The following is a 22714-nucleotide window of genomic DNA, read 5'->3' on the forward strand; positions in this document are numbered from 1 at the left end:
ACATGAGTAGAATTGTTGCTATTAATGTGATTAATAGTTAATTAATTATCACTTCTACAACTTCACCCCACTGATCCATGCCCATGTAATTCTCATATTGATTTCCTTGGGTCTCCCGTCTCCTCTGTGGCAGCTGAGCTCCCTGCCTAATTTGAACACTGGGTAAAGGGGGCACTTGTTTCTTCGGCTGTTTTTGTTGAGACTGAAATGAAGATGCTGATCTCTCATCTCATCTGCTGAGCCCTTTTCACTCCGTTTTGATCTTGCAGAAGAAGGGAAGAGCCATTGAGCGGATCGTCTTCAATGTGGCGGTGAAGCTTCATTGTATCTGCCCAAGACTGAGAACCCTCTTAACCTACTTTAGCCTCTGCATCATGATGGACTGGTGCTGAATTAATTTACTCGGGGCAACAAACGGGAGAATGGGAGGAGAAACAAAGGTGACAGTGTAATTTGAGAAGGCTGGGTGGAGATCGCCAGCTTTTTCTCTTTTGCATTGTGTCAAGATTTTAAATAAACACCCATTATGAATTAATTTGGAGTTCATTCATGCTGAATGCGAAAACCCCAAAGTCATTTTTTGTTTGGAAATAACTCATGTAAGTTTTATTTTCTTTTGAAAAGCTCAAAAGAAAAAGAAAAACCAATACACAAATCTCATTTATTCACAGTCAAACTTTCTTGAATTATTCAAATGTCGAACAAGATGTTTTTTTTTTAACTGCATTGGGAAGTTATCCTTTTTAAAATTTACTGAGCACAACACAACCTGAGCAGGTAGCCTTACAAAGTAAAGGCCAGGTCCCTCAACTAAAGGATATTTCACCTCACTGCAAATTTAAGCATCATTGACCAAATGTGGCTCACGGTAAATTTCCCGCAAGCAGAGTCTTATCTGTGTAAGGTTATGTCTGTCCTGTTTAGGTGTTTACTGTAATTTAGTGAATATGCAGCGCAGCTTTAAACCTCACGGTGGCCCGCATTGATAGTGAAAACACACATTCCAATGAATGAATGGAAAATCTGTGGAACAATAGATGGGCTGGCTTTTGGGAGTCGGTTTGGGGCCTGTACTGGCATGAAGCTCAGTGGGAGTATGAGAGGCAGGCAGACTGGAAGCCTAATTAATCCAGCCTTCCTTAATTAGTCTCTCTCCCGTCCATGACGCACTCGCCAATCTTCTAATGCTCCTTTTCCCTCCTCTGCTTCTCCCTGTCTCTCTCATATGCTCCCTCTTCTTTCCCTCCATCTATATTTCTCGGTGACTTTCTCCCTTTCTCTCCCGCTCTGTCTGGTTTGCCATCTTTCCAGGCTTGACCGAATGGTGACAATATGTTCCGAGGTGATAAACAAGCACATGCGGCTTCAGAGGGCAGCTTAGGCAAAGCTACGGTTGTCTGTGCGCTTGCCTCGGTTGCCACTAGAGGACCAGACAAAAGCCCAGCTGTAGGCGGCAGAGATTGCCTGCACTGCATTGTCTTTAGAGATATACGGTGTGTCTCACAATGCAGGTGGTCACTGTGCGGCTGGATGGCACGACGCCCCGAGCGCTGCATCTCCTGCGTGCAGATCATGGCAGAAATCTGCAAACACTGGCACAGGAGAACACTGGATGCATCCCTCCAGCATGGCGGGATAACAGGCCATGGCAGTAGCTGTAAGCGGGGCCAAGCCTGTTATGCTCAAAGATGCTGACTTTAATGACGCTGTGCAACACTGAGGCCCAGCCCACTCACTCTGTGCCCAGAATAATGAGGCAGTTATTCCACCAGTGGCCATGGCCATTCAAAACGACTGCACTGTGAATACTGATCAAGACTAACTGTTGACATTCTCATGCACCATGCTGGCTTCATAATGAGCTGCATGATTAACTCATCAGGGTTTGCTTGTCTTTCTTGTGGGAAAGGTAATATACTCCACTTCAGATGTAGAGATTGATATTGTAGCGAAGGAAATGTAACTGAATGAAGGTTAGAATAGAAAATATTTTTAAAGAACGTGCTTTTAACCATTTATTTGCAGTGGGAATGCTGTTTATTTTGAGGTCCTGCATATTAAAGCTGTAATTACCAGCTTTTTCTTTTTTCTATTTTGATTGGATCATACAACAACAAGTAATGTCATGACAAACTTGTGGAATATGACCAGTAATTCTGCAGCTCCATGGATACTTTTAGCCTCTTTTAGGTCATTGTTTTGGTTTTACAGAAGATCTATTGTTTTGTCTCAGTGCTTTAACAGGAAGCTGTTTTTTTTTTTTTTTTTTTTACTCACACAAAAATGTAACACAGATAAAGTTAGCAACAAGCAGGTGAAGAACGTGCAGCTAACAGCAGCTACATATTTTCCATAAAGGCGTGGGAGTGGTCTCTCATCTAACCCTCGGCGAGTAAGTGAATGACCTTATTTCCCAAAATGTCAGACAACTCCTTTAAGCAATGCACATTACCCACACTACCACTGGCTAAATGCCCATCTCGCTAACATTTTTACCTGCTTTCATCCAAGTTTTTATTGAAAACAAAACTAGAACTAAAAGCTCAGAAACTAATCTCAAATCCAGCATATTAGGGAAGAATTAATTTATGGCTTTAAATGTGTATATGTAGCTTATGAGTCAGGTCTCCACCTGCAATCCATCAGGTTTATAGAATAGCTGTTAAAAAAAATATGCCAGAATAAAATAGATGATAATTACCTGAAAAAGATCTGCCTTACTTTCAGTGGACCATAATGTGATAAATATCTTAAGGGGGGATTTTTCATCTTTCTCCGTTTTTTTTTTTGCCTGTAAAGATGGGCTATTTGTGTATCAAGGTCATCTTGTATCCCCGCTGCATTTCCACAGAACACTTGCCAGTTTTTTTTTCTTTCTCTCTCTGTCTTTCCTCGTCACCCTTTTTTTTTATTTCTGACCTCTTATTTCCATCGGGGGAGGAAACAGTCTGAAATAGAGACCAAGGGAGGGTTGAGGTGAAGTTGTCTTTTACACTCCACAAGGTAAAAATCCCCTTTTCTCCATGCTCCCACCCTGTAATAATGCTTCAAATGTCAAACCTTAGTCGCGATTGCCTTCACCATATTATATGAGGCTTTGGTGGCATTTCGCGGTGAACTTGGTTCCAGATGAGATAAAAAAAAATCTAAAAAAAATCTCTCAGGTTATTTCAGATGGTATTTTTTTAGATTTCAGCTGGAAACTTAAAGGTTTAAGATTGAGATGTGAACATTTTCAGCAGTGTATTTTAGTGTAAGCTCCAGGAAAACCCACGCATCGAGGTGCTTCCTCTAAAGAAAAAGAATGCGGCCAAAACACAAGTCAGCGTTGTTAACTTTCTGTGTAACGCCTCGCCGAGTGTGTCTCTAACTCCTTACCCCTGCCTGTAATCCCAGGTTACTCCAAGGCTGTGTGGGTCTGAGATCTGGGGAGCTTTCAAGGTTCTGCACTCTAACTGGTGTATATAGTGACTCACCACTACACTGCAGTCTGCACACTTACCCATCACAGTCCCTGAGCACCGAGCATAAATCTGTTTAGTCTGCTCCAGTTTACTGTTTCTTTCTCCCACATTTCTTGTTTCTTTGACACTGTGAATCACTCGCTTTGAATCTCCTCTTTGTGAATAACAGAATTTTTTTTTTTTTTTGGTGCAAAGAAAAAACAAAAAACAAAAATTCGGCCTCTTCAGTATGGCCCATTTCCTCAGTGTGGGTTTTTTGGTTCTATCTGTGTCTTTATTTCTATAGCTCTCTCTTTCCCAGGGCCTCCTCGGCATCATTTGCATGGCCTACTTTCTGTATGTGGTTTGGTTAATACCCACAAGCAGACACTTGAGCAGTAAACACTTCCCTTGCCGTGACTAGCAGTGGGCTTTCCTGAATGAACTGATCCACTTAAGGCTTGATCTGTATAATGCCTGTTACACCATTCAGGACCATACTCTCCCTTCAAGATCTTGACCAAGCAATCACACACCTCTGCAGGGTCAACAGGATTCACTTCCTTTCTAAAAGAGAGACACTTAATACAATAATTATATCAACTCCGGTTCTTCTTAGCAGTGATATATAATCTGTACTCTGTAATTACCACACTCATACTCCTATATCGCTGCTGGTGCGACTAATTTTAATGCTTCACCCGTGCCGTGAGTGAGGAGTCAAAGTACCGAGTCCTGTGTGAAATCTGAGTTACCCTATCAGAGAATAATGAAAACCCGCCAAATTGTTTCGGCGAGGCAGAGAGTGAACCGTAGAAGCACTTCATGACTGACACAGCACAGATTTATCAACATACTCCACAGGGAAAAAAAAAAGGGGAAAGAGAATGCCTCCGAGGCATCTGCTGCTAATTAAAGTTATTGATCCCACCCGACACTTTTTAAGCAGAGAGAGAGAGAGAGAGAGCGCACGTTTTTCAGAGTTTGTCCGTGTTCCCGAACGTCTCGGAACAGTCGCTTTCGTAAGGTGTGATGCGATTATTTCTACCTGTCACAGTCCCTTTCAAATCCGGTTTCAGATGTGCAACAGCTGAATCCGGTGGAGAACAGACAGCTGCGCCTCTTTCACTTGAGAAGAATCCGGCGTCCCTGCTCGCGAATCCGTGATTTGTTTTCCTCTGTGCTTATTATGAAGTTAAAATTCCTCAAAACATATTGAAACTATTTGGGTGCGAGATGATTTGCAATTTTACAGTCACACAGGCTTTCTTACTTCATATTCCTTCTTTATTAATTTTTTTTTGTGTGTGTGTGTGTGTGTGTGTGTGTGTGTTTGTGTTTGTTGTCAGCGTTGCTGCATTTACTCGCATTTGCACACACGCACTCAAAGAACACACACACACACACACACATGTACTGTATAACCAAAGAGCACAGATACAGTATAAAATGTCAGTAAATGTAAAAACCCACACATCTGTTACCATCTTCACCTGTCAGCCTGAGCGCTGCTCTCCATATACCTCTGGGGCATTTCAGTGTTTCCCCCTTCAAAAAGTGTCAAATGATGAGAAGCATTCGCACATTAGCATGCAATTCTTCAGTATTTCGGGAGGGCGGGGCCGGGAGGGGGTGTGGGGATTTCAGAGAGCTAATCTCCCACCGCATTTGCAAGGCTTTCTGGGACACCAGAACCCCAGGAGGAGGAAGCCGTGTGCGCACTATAAACAACTTTCTCTGAGTTTTGCGTTGGACTGTCTTTGAGAGACGTGGAGGTTTGTCTTCCCAAGATGGGAGCAGTGAATAAAAGATGGGAGATGGATGAGAGATAGAGGGAGGGAGGGAGGGGTGGGGTGGGGTGGGGTGGGGCACGGTTCGGTTCATATATAATGGCTGACTGGTAGAGAATGAGAATTGGCTGTTTTTCATTTCACCTGTCGTCGTAAAAGAAGCGCTTGTCACAATGAGGGCAATGTCACCAGGACAGACAATGTTTCCATGACAACCAGGATTTTTTTTTTTTTCCCCCTCTTCTTTCTGATTTGTGTTGAGCTGTTGCATGGGTTAAGGTCTTTAAGCAGGGATGTGCTACTCCTCCACAGAACATAAATGAGAGGAACATTTCTTTTTTTTTTTTCCCGTTCACGCTGTGAGGGATGTTGCCTCTCGCTCTCTCTTCATTGTCCCTTTGCTCTTCAGATCTCTTTCTCCATGCTGCTGCTTAATTCTGCTCAAATCAAGCTGCGCCTTTTGATCGTTACTCTGCTTGTTCGGCATCAAACACTGGCAGTGAGAGTTAATTTATAGTCTGTCGTGCCGCTAATGTCTTACATCTGTGTTTAACATCTTGGCCAAAGACAAAACAATCAAGTTGTCATTCTTACATTATCAGACACTCTGAGTTTTTTTTTTTGCCAAGTGTGTTGTGATAAGAGCTGGGAAAAGACGTGCTGGAGATTCCACTTTGTCCAACAGAACAAAGAGTGCAAAAGGTTAAGATCCCAAGGCAGTCTATAAAGATAACAACAACCCATTGGGTTTAGGACGTTTCCTGTGCTATCCATGAAATCCCCAGGATGAAATGTATCAGCGCTGTGATCCAGGATAAGGCGCCGCTGCATACTGACACACAGCAGTGATTCCGTTCATCCGAGTGGTTTAATAAGTGTTGCAGAAAAAAAAAAAAACATCCTAAATCTCGAGCTCATAGTTATTATTGCAGCGAGTGTGAGTATGAAGGGCTGCTTCACCCAAATCCCCCCCCCCCCCCCCCCCCCCCAAAAAAAAAAAAAGAGATGTCTCCACTTAACTTACACTGCCTGGCCAAAAAAAAAGTCGCCACCTGGATTTAACTAAGCAAATAGGTACGAGCCTCCTATTGGATAATTACTGCATGGGCGATTATCTTTCAGCTGGCAACAAGTTATTTATCCCCAACTGGTGCAATGAGTTGCCTCTCATTGCTTAAACAACCATGTCGAAAGACACATCCCGTGGTCGTGGAAAAGATGTTAGTCTGTTTGAGAAGGGTCAAATCATTGGCATGCATCAAGCAGAGAAAACATCTAAGGAGATTGCAGAAACCACTAAAATTGGATTAAGAACTGTCCAACGCATTATTAAAAACTGGAAGGATAGTGGGGACCCATCGTCTACGAGGAATAAATGTGGCCGGAAAAAAATCCTGAATGATCGTGATCGGCGATCACTTAAACGTTTGGTGAAATCAAATCGAAGAAAAACAACAGTAGAACTCAGGGCTATGTTTAATAGTGACAGTAAGAGCATTTCCACACGCACAATGCGAAGGGAACTCAAGGGATTGGGACTGAACAGCTGTGCAGCCTTAAGAAAACCATTAATCAGTGAGGCTAACCGGAAAAAAAGGCTTCAATTTGCTAGGGAGCATAAAGATTGGACTCTGGAGCAATGGAAGAAGGTCATGTGGTCAGATGAGTCCAGATTTACCCTGTTCCAGAGTGATGGGCGCATCAGGGTAAGAAGAGAGGCAGGTGAAGTGATGCACCCATCATGCCTAGTGCCTACTGTACAAGCCTGTGGGGGCAGTGCTATGATCTGGGGTTGCTGCAGTTGGTCAGGTCTAGGTTCAGCAACAGTATGTGCTCAAAGAATGAGGTCAGCTGACTACCTGAATATACTGAATGACCAGGTTATTCCATCAATGGATTTTTTCTTCCCTGATGGCACGGGCATATTCCAAGATGACAATGCCAGGATTCACCGGGCTCAAATTGTGAAAGAGTGGTTCAGGGAACATGAGACATCATTTTCACACATGGATTGGCCACCACAGAGTCCAGACTTTAACCCCATTGAGAATCTTTGGGATGTGCTGGAGAAGGCTTTGCGCAGCGGTCAGACTCTACCATCATCAATGCAAGATCTTGGTGAAAAATTAATGCAACACTGGATGGAAATAAATCTTGTGACATTGCAGAAGCTTATCGAAACAATGCCACAGCGAATGCGTGCTGTAATCAAAGCTAAAGGCGGTCCAACGAAATATTAGAGTGTGTGAACTTTTTTTTTTGGTGGCGACTTTTTTTTTGGCCAGGCAGTGTATTTTGTGTGGTATCTGGACGTGCTGATAGTCTTACCTGTGTCTGAGATATCCATCTCGGAGATTTAATGCTGCAAAACCAAACATAATGAAGGTGACTCAGGTTTGTATCCCAGTCCCAGTGTGTCCCGGTAAAAAAACTCATCGCAGCGATCAGAGCAGCCTGGATATTGTTCGTAGAAAGACACAATAATGTTGAGTTTATTTTTATGTAATTTTAAGTGCTGCTATTTACACTCCATTGAGTGAGATTGGGATATCTCAAAGCCTCAGCAGATAAAAACAAGAAGCTATCTGCAGGCCGGGACAATACTACAGTTAAAAATGGCAGAACAAAGATAAAAATCTGTTTTCTTTTGTCATTTTCTTGAATCAACACTTTCCTAATAAGAGGAATCTGATGGCATTGAGTCAGATGAGATGTGACATAAAACACTATACAAAAGTGTTTTTTTTTTTGTTTTTTTTTTTGCGGTTCGTATTGCTGAGGCATTGTTGGCTTTGAGCAGAATCAGACCTGATGTGGAAAGAAGAAATGAGTTCGAGCAGAATCAGAGGCCACTTTTCTATTGTCACGCAGTTGGAAAATGATGAGGCCAATCTGTTCCATGCAGGGAGAGACAGTCCCCTGTAGGCTCGCTGATTTTAAGGCAGTACGTTTACGTTATGTTCCACCATCTCTCATTTTGGGAGCGGCAGGTGGGCTTTTTTTTTTTTTTTCTGGAGCACAGATTCTAGCTCCCGCCACCCCCACCCCCACCCCCACCCATTCCCCTCCCCCTCCTGGCATTGAGTCACTTTCCCAAGGTAGTGACAGACCTACTGTAGCACTGCGCTGCTTTCCAGATGTATTTACTTTGGGCAACGGTTATAATCGAGGTCCATTTCACCTTCAGTGAAGCAGATTATTATGCGGTATATCAATATATTGTGTTTCAATCATTTCTTGGATATCACATATATATTTACTTTCCATAGTAAATAACATTTCTAAATGTCAGTGAGGCAATCGAATCACGGTGAATTTAATGGTATGAAACCAGTGATGAATGACGTCTCATGCCTCCGCGGAGACGTTTTGAGTTTGCAGTCGTTGCAGAAAACACGATGGTCGGGACAAATGGAGAATTGAGGCTAAGCACATATGCTACATATTGATTCCCATCTGTGCCACATATTATTAATCATCTGTGATCCAAATCTTGACCACAGATTATCTTTAGCATTCTGACAAAGGCAATTTTTATAATCATGCAAATCCTGTCCTCTTCTTTTAAGTGTCTCTAAACTCTAGTACCACAAATTTGATTTGTTCATGTCAGGACGTCAACATACTGCTCTGTAAAAACATCGCAGAAATTTTCTTGGTGTTTTCAGTTAAAGGCAGAAATCTCTGATATTCTCTGCCAAGAAACTTTAGAAGTTAGTTTTTTTTTTCTACAGCAATCAAGTCCAGGCTCAAAGTAGGCCAAAACATTAGTCATTCCCAAAATCAATCAGTTAATTTTCTTTCTTTTTTTTCTCTTTTTTTTTTGTTGTTGCCACTTTCTTGATCAGTTTCTCTTTTAATCAATACGTGCATGGATTTCTATTTGAAAGAATGTCGCTGCATTGATTGTATGGGCTTCAGACGTCCATGCTGATCTGTTTCTTTTACGAACATAATTACATGCACTGATTTTTCACTGAAATTATGCAAATTTTATATTGAGTACATGCAGAGCTTAATGCCAATCAAGGGACTACTATGAATTCAGTTCAGTGCACGCTGTTGTGCTTGCTGAGCCAACCACCTATCCCAGCTATGTGCGGTCCTTTAGATATGAGGTAGATGAAATAAAATAAACACCTGAAAAACATCTTTAAGCTGCTGGTAAATATTTAAACTTATGTAAATATTGTAAATATACTTTTAGTGCATTGACTCAATTACATGAATTAACTTCTCCTAACTTCCCTTCTAAATTTTATATAGATAAAAAAAAAAATGTATATGCGAGTTTGTCTAAAATCTGGTTCATGCTTAATGTGCATACGGTCAAAATGATTAATTGTAATTGTAGTTATTTTTTCATGGTTGGTATTGAGATATCCAACAGTCGAACTGACAGTAAGTATAGTAAATGCCTGCGCTTGGCTGTCCAGAGATATGCACAAACACGCCGGGTGTATCACCTCTCTGATTCATACACAGCCCAGGCATGCTCAATTCAATCAGTCTTGAGCTGAGTTGTCAGATGGAGGGTCACAGTTCAAACAAAACTCTTCATGACTCCCAGCAGAGACAGCATTAGGCTGCGGTCCCTCAGTTCAGCGCGATGCAAATACACTGGAAGTGTGCATTGATTTTCCCATCATGTCAGGACCATTCAGCAACGCCAAATCCTTTTCCAGTCTCTCCCAATTAGCTTTCGGCCTGGGGAACGCTGTCGATCCCCATCTGCCCATCTGCCTGTCAGTGGCTTCATTCCACTGAAGGAGGGAGATAGAGTAGGGGGAAGTTAGGGAAGGAAATGAGGGGGAGAGCAAGCAAGAAATGGATAATTCTGTGTTTGGCGGCTACGGGCAAGAAGGCTTGGCTGATCCGTCCGCAGCCAAAGCCAGTAGGGGTGGTTTGGAAGCGGATGGACTCCCTGAGAGAGATACTGTTGTTTGGATGATAGAGTGAGGCACAATGCCCACTCGCTCTCTCTCCGCAGCCATTTCTCAATGAAAACACAGGACCTGTTCTCTGTTCAGCCTCCGCCAGGGACGGATGCAGATTTCTCTCTGTTTATTTCTATCTTCTCATCTCACCTTGGGGTGGAGATGTCACTGCTCTGCCCTGAAGGTTAAGGAAACGGGGTCCAGATAATGGCCTGTCTAAGAGTTCTTCAGATGGGTCTTTCACTCTCCCCAAAGGCCTTGGCGCTTAACGTCGGCAGAGCCAGGTGGACGTTCTGTATGATTGCTGCATCATCATTTTCCTGTGGCTTGTTCTACTCCTCCACCCCTCCCCGTGAAACAGAAGATAGTTCCCCTCTGAACCGAAATGAATGACAGAATGTATCCTCGCAGTCACCCTGCATGCAACGTCTGTCCGTGTTCTCAACTGCCAAAAATTGGCCACATGCCACAATTGTCAGTTTTGGGAGCTGGAATGAGAAATCTGTGCAGAGTAAATGAGATAAAAGAATAGTCCTGTCTGTCAAATTTAATTTGACATCCAGTTTTCTCCTCACGGGGTTCTTTTGCCTTGCCCACCTCCCACAGCTGAACAGTGTGTAATTGCATTTGTATGGAATAGCTGTTATATTCCATTGGCTGTGAGTGGTTTCATCCTTTGGAATTGGCTCCTTGCTGATGACGAAGCTTTGTCCACGTACATATAAATCAGAGCCCATGCTGTTGTGGCAGCTTTGTTGTCCTCACTCTCTTCACTCATTGGTATTCGTCTTCACTCCTCGTCCTGATGGGTGGTGTAATTACTGAAGCCACGGGGAGGCAGCTGGATTTTATAGTTTGCTGAAAACCTGCTGGGAGCCGCCCACTAGTGGGGAGGAGGAGGAAATACACGGCACCCTTCCGTAACCTCATCAACCCGTGCGGCAAAACTGATTAAACCCAAACTTTGATGAAAAAAAAAAAGAAAATGCATGTACACGCACTGATATTGAGACGTGATTGGACGCTATCGTCCATGCGCACAACACACACACTGAAAAACACTCATATAAATGCGTGCTCACACAGCAGAGGCCGTGTAGACATTGTGGAAATGTAGCTGTCCGCCCCTGCACACAAACAGATAAAGTCGCCATTGGCCCGGGCTGCAGGCCGATGAATTTTCCCCCTGCATCCATTTATGGGTTGTACTTTTTTATTTTCCTGCTGGGGTTTTATCTGGGGGCAGCAGTAGCTGAATCCACATATCCTGGCCCTGGCACAGTCGGGACTTCGCCTACAGTGCATTAGTTCTCACATGAGGAATGAGTTTTTTGATGAAACGGCCCACCATTCTCAGGCCTGATGGAACACCACTATGGGTTTACCCACAGTGATCTAATCCACAGCAGGGCCCAGACACTGGCTGATATACTAGTGAGAGGGCAGAGAGACAGAGAGAGATTGAAGGAGCTGAGTAGGAGAGATGTGGAGTAAGAGCGGGGGATTGAACCAGAATGAAAAGGATATACTCTGTGAGGAGAAACAGCGTGAGAGGATCCTCCATTAGAGAGTCCATGTTTGGTATGTGGACGTGTGTGTGTGTATGTGTGTGTGTGTATGTGTGTGTGTGCGTGCTTGTATCTCACCCATCTTTCTTGGCAGATAAACAATGCCTTGCATGACTGCAGGCGCACTGGTGGGTCAGTGTGGTGTGTTTGAGGGGATAGAATGATAGAATAAACATCAATAACAACAGCCACAGTAAGAAACAACAACAAGCGGCGGTGGCGGCGGCGGCAGCTGCTGCGGCGGTGGCGGTAGAGTTGCAGAGTAACCCACAGCGGTGGCCCCTGGAGGAGCAGTGGCTGCATTCAGAAGCGTGGGTATGACTCATCGCAGGGCTATAATGACCACAGATGGCCATTAGCGAGGTGTGAGGTGAACAGCATAGGCCCCGGGCCTCTTGCGCCGCAGAGGTGTACACCGCTCGGCTATGACAGGCTTAGACTTGATGTGCATCTAACGAGCCCCCTGGTAAATCGTGCTTGCATACGGAACGTCTCCCTTCCTCACCTGCCCGAGAAATATTCTAACAACACGGTCGCTGCGGGCAGATTCCACATCACCAGTATCATTTACTAACCTGAAACGTGTAGACTACATTTTTAAACTGATCCTCTGGCTTCTAACCAATTACAAATTAAATTTGTCACTGTACTCTTGCCTCTTAGTCAAAGTCTGGGTTTTGAGTGGGATAAGCACTTCTCTCCAGGGCACAGAGTAATCCTTAACTCCCAAATTTCCATCAAACTCACATACTTTTAGACATTTTTTAGTCAATTTGAATTTTTTTTTTCCCGTGTTTTTTTTATTTCCATGTCAAAATGTTAACAATTCTTTAGTTTCACATACAGAAGTTGACTGTAAACTGGTTAAAAAAAGAAAAAAAAGATCAAATTCCATTACTAACAAGAAGAAATAGAAAGAGATGTTCTATTTTCTGTATCATAAAAGATGTTGTTTTCATGGATGGTGAAAATAATTGCCGGATTCTGCAGGGAAATCTAGTTTTGGGTGAACCTTTCAATCAATTTGCATGTATAATAATGACCCTTCTACTCGAACCTGGCTCTCGTTGGTCCCCCCCCCCGTATCCACTGCTGTGCAAGGAGAGTCTCAATGTGCCACTCAGCTCGCTCACGGCCTCCGAGGCGCTCCTTTTCCCCAGGTGTATCCTGTGTAACAGTATGGCAGATGCTAAGCCCCTCTCCAGGGGAGTGGGTGCTCAGATCCTTCAAGGAGTTAGGGCCGAGTTTGCCGCTTTCCCTCTATCTTCTGCGGCCCCTCCCTCCCCCTCACCTCTCCTCGTCTCCCTCTGTCTCCCATCTTCCTCTCTAAGCTTGTTTAGATTCCCTGCCACGTTCTGTCGTGGCTAAGCTGAATAAATCCCTGCATATTTTCCCAAAAATTGCCTGATGGAAGCAGTGCTGGGAAATTTGGGCTTTATTTCTTTTAAAATGAGTTGTTGAGGGAGGAGAGGGGGAACCGATTTATAGTTGGATCAAAAGGAGCATTGGCATACTAATATGAGTTTTTTCATTTATACACTCTAACATAAAGCAGGTTCCACCTTCTACTGCACTTTATCTTAATATCTGTCCACCTGCTGTTGTCTGTATGTAAACCACAAATGACTGAAACATGAGTCTACTACTGACATTTTGTGTACACCCATATGGCCTCAATGAGAAAATAACCTTCCACTGTGAATGCCGGTCTCCTGCCTGCCACATACTGGGTGAAACCATGTATTATTAATAGGGTACATTGCACTAAGCCTGGGACAGCCAGAAAGTGAAATGCTACACGTCCAGGCGGGAGCGGGGACACTGCTGTCCCACATGCTGCTGGTGGTGGTGTGCTCCTCTTCTTTTTTCTTTTTTTTTTTTTTCACTTTGTCAGGTTTTAGTTTGACACTTTTTCCAGTTTTGCTGGCGATTTCAACTGGGACCCAGTTACACACCCGTCCAGTAGAGAGAAGAGTTTGCAGGAGAGTTTACCTCATAGTATTCATTTTTTAAACAAACCCAAACTGGTCGGGGATTGTGCGTTTGCTTGACCGTGTGAACCTAATCTGAATGCATATGTAGATATTACGTAAATATAAATGTAAAAAAAATGTCTATGTAAGCAGCTTAACACTGAGTACATTAAACTATTACACCCCAGGGGACAAAATATAAAGAGGTATGCATACACAGCAGGACGTAAGCTACAAAAGTGAAGATACAATCTATAATTTACATGCTACCACAATATACGACATGGTTCAGATGCCATGTCAACTTTTTTTTGTTTCTTACAAAATGTAGGCGGCAGAAGTGAATGGATAGCAGCCTCACTTCCCAGGAAGCTGTACTATTTACTGTGTATACTCCTGAACAAGTCCCTCACTCAAGAGCATTGCTGCTTTTAGAGCTATTCACCAGAAATAGAAGGCGACGGTTAAACTGGGCAGCACAGAGGTAGGAAGGTTCAACGACGTACTTTTAAAAAGTGAAGCAGCTCTGTAGGCAAAGAACAAGCTTGTCCATTCATTTTCTTTTGCCTAATTCCAGTTAGCTTTTGTCAATGTGCATACAAAGGCAATATTTCTCATTTTCCGGTTCAGTTAAAAGTCAGTTTCATAACTTTCTCCATTAGTGTCTAACATGACAAAACCTAGTTTGCACCTCGCCAAGGATCAAACGCTTCTCATCTGCCGCATCCTTTTTCCTAAAGCTGAAAACTTCTTCAAACAAAAGTGTTGCGAAGCAAGACTGTTCACAACTCTTCCTACTTTGAATTTTTCTACCCCGTCCTTTCTTGTTAGTCAAAACAACAAAGTCCGATTCCCCGAGAGACAGCTATAGGTTCTGGGCGTCCTTTGTGGTCCTTTATGGTGCATCAGGCCGGTGATGGAGCGGCTTTACATGACTCAGCAGGTATCAGTCTCCAACTCCTCCACTCAGAGGGAGCTGGACACCAAGCAGACAGAAAGTGCAGAAGCCTGTGGCAGGGCTGGAGAAAATGGATCACATAAAAACAACACAGGCTGACTGTAAATGAGCATGAGAACAGACAGCGGGGAGTTGAAGGAGGAGGAGGGGAGGGAGGGAGGGAGGGAGGGAGGGAGGGAGGGTGGGGGGGTGCACAGAATGGCGGCGGCTGGGTGAGGCAAGGAGCCAACAGGCCTCAGACCAGACGTGCCGATTCAACATCTCCAATCGTTCACACCGCCTTGATCCACAGCGGGGGTATTATGGGATTCTTCAGGTTTTTTTTTTTCCCTCATTGACTCTCTCTGTGATTGACAGCTATCTACATTGATTGACACTTAGGGAACTAGCAGCGTGCTGAGAGGAGGGGGGCGCCAAGCTAATTGACTGTCTTCCAGCTGGTTGATGGCTGGCTCCGGAAGAAACGGCAGGCCCGCAGCCCGCCGCCATTTTTTCTCCCTGGATAGCCTGGAAATCATGAATCCTGCTGGAATATTTTGGCAGAGATGCATGGAACCGGCTCGTCGATTCTCACTTTGTCTTTTCCATAAACATGGGGGTGTGGATGTGAGTCACCATCACCACCACCACCACCACCACTCTGGATGTGGGGAGTTTTCTTTTGCCGTTATAAATACAGTCTCCACGCTCCAAAGGCAGAAATTAGAATTAGATGGAGCTGAGGGGCTCTACTAAATAAAGCATTTCGGTGGTTGAATTATTGAACAAATAGAGATGTATACCTGCAGCAAAACAGCAGGGCCTGATGGTCTTTTTGAACACAGCAGCAGAATCAGTCATGTATTAAATTATGTGTTCCAATTATTTGCTCCAGTTTACTACATTGGACAAGGAGATTCTTTTTTTTTTTTTTTCTCTCCAACAATCACATGATTAGTAAATAATGGATATTACACACAGAACACACGCATGCACTGGAAGTGAAGACACAATTCTTGGAGAACCCGACAAAACAGAAGAGACAGTTTCTGAGAACTCTGCTGTAGTCGGCCACAGTGCTGCGAGCCAAACAGGAAAAAAAAAAAAAAAAAAAGTGCATTGTCATGTATGATTTATCGCACATGATCATTTATCCGCCAAGTATAAAATCTTGCTTTACCCGTATGATCTTCGATGATTAAGAGAGTAATAACTCAGTTCCCAGTTACTTCAAGCCAGTTGAATAGACACTGAATAGAAGCTGTGTGTTTAGCAATAGTTTAATTCAATAGTACAGCACAACAGTGACCGTAAAAATGTTACTGAATGTTCTATCAATACATTTCCAGCAAATATTGGAATAATAAAGGGTTTCAATGAAATAAATGCAGTGTCACGTTTAGTGTAAATTGTCACATGACCAGAGCTGTTTACTTCCTGGTTGCACCATGAGAAGGGAACGGCCGCATCAAAGCTCCCAAACAAAAGGTTGGTAAAGTTTGTTAACATAAACATAAGACAAAGTAGTTTGGCACACATCATCGTTAAGTTTTCTAGTAACGATTGGCAATTACTCAACTTTGTTCTACCAAACATTCTACTTACTTTTAGTTTCACTCTGAGTCGAGATCCTGTATGTTGGACCTAGGTGACTGCCCAGATTGCCAACATTTCCTTTATACCTCAAAATGAAAAAGATGCTTTCTTTCCTCCTACACATACGCCTATAGAGTTTAGCAAGATTTTATATTTGGTGGATGAATGATACATTTATAACGTGCAATAAATCATACATGACAATGCACATTTATTCCTGTAGAATTGTGATCACTGCATAGGAGAAATAGGATGAATATGTTAATTCAGTCTACCCATTCTCCCACCTGTCATAATTGTGACCGACCATAAAGCAAACATTTTCACCCACTACTGATGACACAGGATTTGGATATTTTCTTTTTTTTTCGGATTAAATAGGGTAACATTTGAGGAAGTGAATTTCCGATCATACTTTGGGACTCCCGTTACCTTTCTATTCTTTATGCAGAGCTCTAAAACAAACTTTCTGAGCCAGAGGATAAGAGCAACAACGCAGCCTCAATATGTTTTTAAATATCCTCTTGAGTAATGCTGATAAACAATATCTGGTCCAAAGCTAATATCCATTTTAATTTGCAGTAGATACACAATGTCTACACTCAGGTCATCCTATTGATTTAATGTAAGCCGCCTCAATGGGAAAAATGGCATCTACTGAGCCCATGCGCGGAGGGTTGCATTTGCAATAGATCTTGTAAGAAGACGCAGTCATTGTAATGTTTTTGTAGAATTCCACTATGGACTCTTCAAGACAAATTAAAACATTTGATTTTACTACGGCCGCAGAGGATAATCGTTAAGCTGAAGGCTCCGTGAACCGTAAAAGCATCCTAGTCAACTCTTATGCAAGCCACTTGTCACTGTAACTATCAAGCTGCAAGGCAGGAGGTCCTCTGCTAATGCACCGAGAACGCTTCTTTTGCAAAAAAGAAAGTGGCCAGCGTGGAATTTGGATGGGCCATCCAATTTTCTGCTTCAGTAAATGTCTGTGGGTGGTAGCTGTACGTATGGAGGGCCATACTTTGGCGGTAACACACAGAGGCTTCAGACAGGAGTCAGCAAAGAAAGGAATTAAATAACTAAGAGAGAGAGAGAGAGAGAGAGAGAGAGAGAGAGAGAGAGAGAGAAAGATAGATAGATAGATAGATAGATATGAAGGTAGGTAGTCTGACTTATACCATGATGCTGTGGGCTTATATAAAGAGAGGGTGCTGCGTGTAGTGTTGCTCCACAGCTCTGGCTCAAGCCTTGGCATTGACAAGCTGTCCACATCTCACTGTAATTTAGAGACCTTACCCCAGAGAGCAGGTCTGAGTTATAACATTTCTCTCTACCCACTCTTCTTCCTCTCTTGCTCCTTCCTTTTCCCTTCACCCATCTCCCCACCGTCTCCATCTTACTTTCTTTTTCCAATCTGATCTTGTTTGTCCCCTGGAGGTAGGACTCGGGTCTCGGTTTCATAGTCATAGGCCGTCGCTCCCACTGATAATAATAACAACACTGCACTCAGCAGGTTGCAGAAGGGCATCCATCTGCACAGGAAGATCATGCATGGAGATGTCGTATACTGACATGGATGCTGATAATTATCTGGGACAGGTTGGAGACTGACTTTCTGGGTCAACTTTGACTCACCAGTTGTGGGTACGTACAGTTTACCTGCACAATTAGGGATTATAACCAACATTTTGGGCATTTCGCTGCTTATTTCTTGCCTGATCAGACTCTGTTGTAGCAATGTCTCTGAGGCAAGTTGCAATAAACCAGAATTGTCCTTCATTCTCCCCTTCCCGCCTCCATATCAGTAGCTTCTTACTTTTCCAATAACCCAACTTAATACCAACATCCCATTTGGACTGTTTACAAAGGTCACCATGACCGCTGCTGTTACCGTCTTTGGTTGTGATATGGGTTCCTTTGGCCCCATCAACAGCTATTTGGTGCCACTCTCTAAAACTAAGGTTACCTAACCCTAACCCAACCCTAAACCTAACAACATCAGTCAACATGAAAAGGTCTTCCTGCTTTTGGGGGATTAAGTGGCTTTCTTATGCAGATTCAATGAAATATTGATTGAATTTTCTCTAACGATCTTTGCATCTTCTTGACATTATATCCCACAAGATGGTACTGCAGCTAATTTTGACAAGTAAATTGGAATGAAAAGTTCTTTGATGCGGGACTGCAGGCGTTAGTAACTGTAAAAGCTTTTTCTCCCATTTTCTTCACAACCAAATCTATCCTGAGTGGTGTGAACCTTCCTTATAAAAGCATAAGCAGCCTGCAGTCCTTGATCAGGTGTCCCACAAGACCGGTGAGAAGTTAGTTTTCTTTACACATGACTGAGAAACAATTACAGTAAATGAAAATGGACATCCCTCTGGATGCTGAAAAGCCAGTTTATCAAAACTCTAATTTTGTACCAGCAAATTACAATGTAAATTTGTCCCCGCTTTCAAAACAGATGTCTGTGATCAGCTTAACAAGAATTCAAACAAATGCTATAGTGTTCAAAGTAGGCAAGGTAAGAATTCCACAGAGGTTCCATGTGCCTCTTCACTGTTGACATTTCCATCTGACTGTGAGAAATTAAGACCGTCCACTTTAGATGCTAATTTAACGGCTTAGCACATGATTTCCTTTTCTCAGTAAAGCTTTACTCCCGCCATAAAGCTGTCGCGCTGGCTTCACATCCCGCTTCCTCCCAAGCACGAGGTACAGAGGTACACAGCGGCCCTCTTCCCCCACCAAGAGGAACAACAACCTTCATTATGTTCAGTTTTAATCACTTAATCCGTGCTTTAATACAGAAGTAAACAAATAAAAGCACATCTAAGTAAATGAACAGTTGGAGTCATTCTGTAATAGCTCGTAAATCTTTCAGAGGTCGTAATGAGCTCCTTTCTCCTCTGGGCTCAGCAGCAAGAAATCAGCACTTCACACACGAGTGAGAGGCGGCGTGCAGGCAAACTCCCATTCTAAATGTGTAGCATTGAGAGACTTGGGGGAAGATTGGATTGTTTGTTTGGGGGAAGTTGTGTTAATCCGTAAGAGCATCCCACACTCCGCCTCGATCCACAATGAACATCTTGAGAAAACGGGTCCTGGTAAATATAGATTTATATTGCCGAGCAGTTGAGATGTTACGCGTTTTATTTACTCGACTGTCTCATTTATTGATAAATGCAATGTCATATTGTATTTAATGGGTTACCTCAGCCTGAAAACATGGAGGGGGTGGGTGAGTGGGTGGGCGGGGTCACATATCTAATGCAGTGAGACGTCATGATTGTGTGCTTTAATATGCACGTGGATTTCCATTTAAACATCAAATACCTAACAATAAGATGAGATGACCACCCCCCCCTCCCCCCTGTATCTAGGCAACAAGAACACCACATTACATTTTCCTTCCTCTCTTTCCTTCTGTCTCTGACTCGTTTTCTCTTTCGCTGCAGGGAACACCTCATCTTACTTTTAAAATTAAAGGCTTGCGTAGATTTTTTTTTTTTTTTTTTTTTTTTCTGTGGAAATTTGTACTGATCCATCCCCTTTAAGCACATAACTGTACCGGCGGATTCCTGGTGCATCATCCACTGAGCTGTGACTGTGTTTTATGGCTCTCCTTGAGGAGTGATGAAATGTTTACCAGTGGGTGAGGAGCAAGCAGGGCAAGAGAGGGAGGGAGGGGGGTTGATGTGTGGGAGGACTAGCTCTGTTCTACTACAGGAAGGATGGCGAGGGAGGAGGAAGGGGATGAGATATAGGTGGAGTTTGATGTCATCGAGGCACAACCCCCACCAAGATAAATAATGGGTGCAAAGTTAGTTAGAACAGTGTGTTTTTTTCTTCATGTGTATGTGTGTGTGTGTGTCTGCGTCGCAAATATCTACACTCGTCCTCTTTCTGTGTCATTGGACTGCTTCCGTTTTCTGCCCACCAGTCTTCAATTTGCAATCATTTCTGAGCATCAGACTTACATAACCTTCATTTACCCAGTGATGTCTGGCATTCAGTGCTGATGCTTTGAAATCGAGTTGCCAGAGAAACAGAGCTGGATTTTTTTACTGCTGGAGGGAAAAAAAAAAGACAGCTTTGAGAAATAATAGTTTTTAAAGGCACAAAGGACCATTAATTGTTCCTGGTATTGTAATTAATTTCTCAGTAGCCCATTATAAGTAGTTATCAGTTATTTGCAATTAATTTCTTGATTGGGATGTAACACGTCAGCCTTGAATACACATGTGATAAAATAATTTCATGTGATTTATACTCCTCCGCTTTCAACTTAGAAAGATGTAATTTATTTCTTTTAATTAGCCGGTGATGATAGGAGACATGCATTTTCCAGTTAATCTCTTTCTCAAAATCTCTTTACCGATGTATTATTTTTTTATTTCCCCCATCTTTTTTTTTTTTGTCAATTATAAACAAGCTTGTTGGATTAACTTGTACAAAAGCCCCTGGTGCATTATGTATTTCTGCTCTTCATTTAATTTCCTTGCTTTACTCTGCTGCAGAAGCTTGTAATAGTTCAATTTGATGCATTGGTGGAGTTGCTATGTTCAGAGATTAAAGAGTCCATTTGTCTTTTTTTTTTTTTTTTTTTACATTGCTACTGCAGCCCTCTGGTGTGCACATCAAAGTGTTAAGTGACAGTATACAGTATCTGTTGCAATAAAATGACAGCATTGAGGATGTTATGAAACAGACCCACACACACCACGCTATTTTAGGCACTGGTTGCTGAATGCAGGTAAATACAGGTAGTCTCCAACAAGTGCAAAAAAAAAAGAAAAAGAAAAAGAAAAAACATCCACATTTTTTTTAAGAGCTTCCTCCTGTAAAAAAAAAAATTGGGAAATTGTGGGACTACATCTAGCGGCTGTAGTAATTATGAAGGAGGAAGTCGTTGTCATGGTCTCAGCCTGGAGGCTCCAGGGTTTTGGTTTTTTGGACTTTCTTGGTTTGGTTTTCTGGGTTTTGGGTTTCTGGTTTGGATATTTCTAGTGTCTAGTTTAGTCTTCCCTGTCTTGTGCTCTGTTTCCCCCGTGCACTTCCTGTTTTATTTTGATAGTCATGTCACCCCAGTGTCTGAGTTCTAGTTTTGCTTCCTTTGGTTAATCATCCCTGATGTGTCCCACCTGTGTCTGCTTCCCCACCTGTTCTCCATTGTTAATCAGTTCCGTTCCTTTAAAAAGCCCTTGCTCTGTCTTGTCTTTGTGGGATCGTTGTTGGTTGTGAGGTTTGGTGTGTGTTTTGTCGACTCATGTTTGGACTTTGGTTTGTTTGAATGAATAAATTCTTTGACTCTGGTTTATCCTCTGCATCTGAGTCTCTCACCTTCACCCCTGCCTCATCAGACCGTGACAGTCGTGTGATGTAGTTCATAGAGCCACAAAGTTCATGCTACTCTGTATGTTATGATTTAGCACTATATAAATGAAATGGAATTGAACTGAATTGAAATCAGGATGCTAACACAGGTCTCCCACACAGGGGATCGCTGCCAATGTGAAACCAATAATCAACGTTTTCTTTCATCCTTGACGGTTTCACAACCTTAACCATATTTATCATTGTAACCATAACAACAAAGTTCATCTAACCTTGTGGAAGTACCCAAATTATGACCTTTTACTAAACTACAAAGTATTTGCGGTGCGTAAGCCAAATCAAACCGTGACCGTTCCACTTCCTTCCACTACCATCAGACACCTGCCACTGGTACGATGCTGTGGTTTGTATCTTCTTCACCACCTCGTTTCTAACTTCGTCTGTCTGCCTCTCTGTGCTGCGGAGGTAGTAAACAGTGAGAATAATATAGTGGTTCTTCCTGAATATAGCAATGAACCTCAGGATAGATGTGCCATAAAAACCAAAACAACAATCAAAAAAAAAATTCACTATCCTTGCAGAGTTTGGTGATAACACTGCAAGCAAACCCTGCATTAGCATTAACTATGTGAACACATGCCTAAGATTATCTTTACCTGTACTTAGTTTTTCTTCTTCATCCCCAGAAAAGCAGTAAGGCGGCGCAGGAAGTTGGCTAGAGTGGGAGATGAGACACTGACTCTAGCTGATAGTTTCACATGATGGATGCGGCTCACAGGTGACGGTTCATGCTGACACCCCCAATGACAAAGCCATGCTTTATAGTGGCCGACAGACTACTACCTGCAGCCCGGCCTCTCCGCGGATGAGGCTTGATATCCTCTGCAGTGTAAAAATCACTTGTGGCCACATGCCAGCGATTCCGTGCAGTGATGCTATTGACAAGTACCATGTAGAGGTAAAGTGGAGTGATTTCTAAAAATGTCTCATATCCAGCCGGAGCCATCCCATGGTTTGATTCCATCTATGTTGTAGTAATAGTGTGCCTGGTGGGCAGACTTGCAGGGAAGAATTACTAGGCCAGTTGTTAATTATAACTATGCTGCACTGCATAAGTGCATATTTGGGCA

The 22714-nt window shown here is 42.9% G+C and overlaps 1 protein-coding gene across 2 annotated transcripts in view; it reads left to right on the plus strand.

The window, feature by feature from the left end:
- The window catches only part of LOC130186318 (leucine-rich repeat transmembrane neuronal protein 4), a 107161-nt gene that overhangs the window by 27463 nt on the left and 56984 nt on the right, over positions 1-22714 (plus strand). The gene's annotated exons all lie outside the window — the stretch shown is intronic.

Source organism: Seriola aureovittata, chromosome 18 (assembly GCF_021018895.1).
Source record: "Seriola aureovittata isolate HTS-2021-v1 ecotype China chromosome 18, ASM2101889v1, whole genome shotgun sequence".
NCBI lineage: Eukaryota > Metazoa > Chordata > Actinopteri > Carangiformes > Carangidae > Seriola > Seriola aureovittata.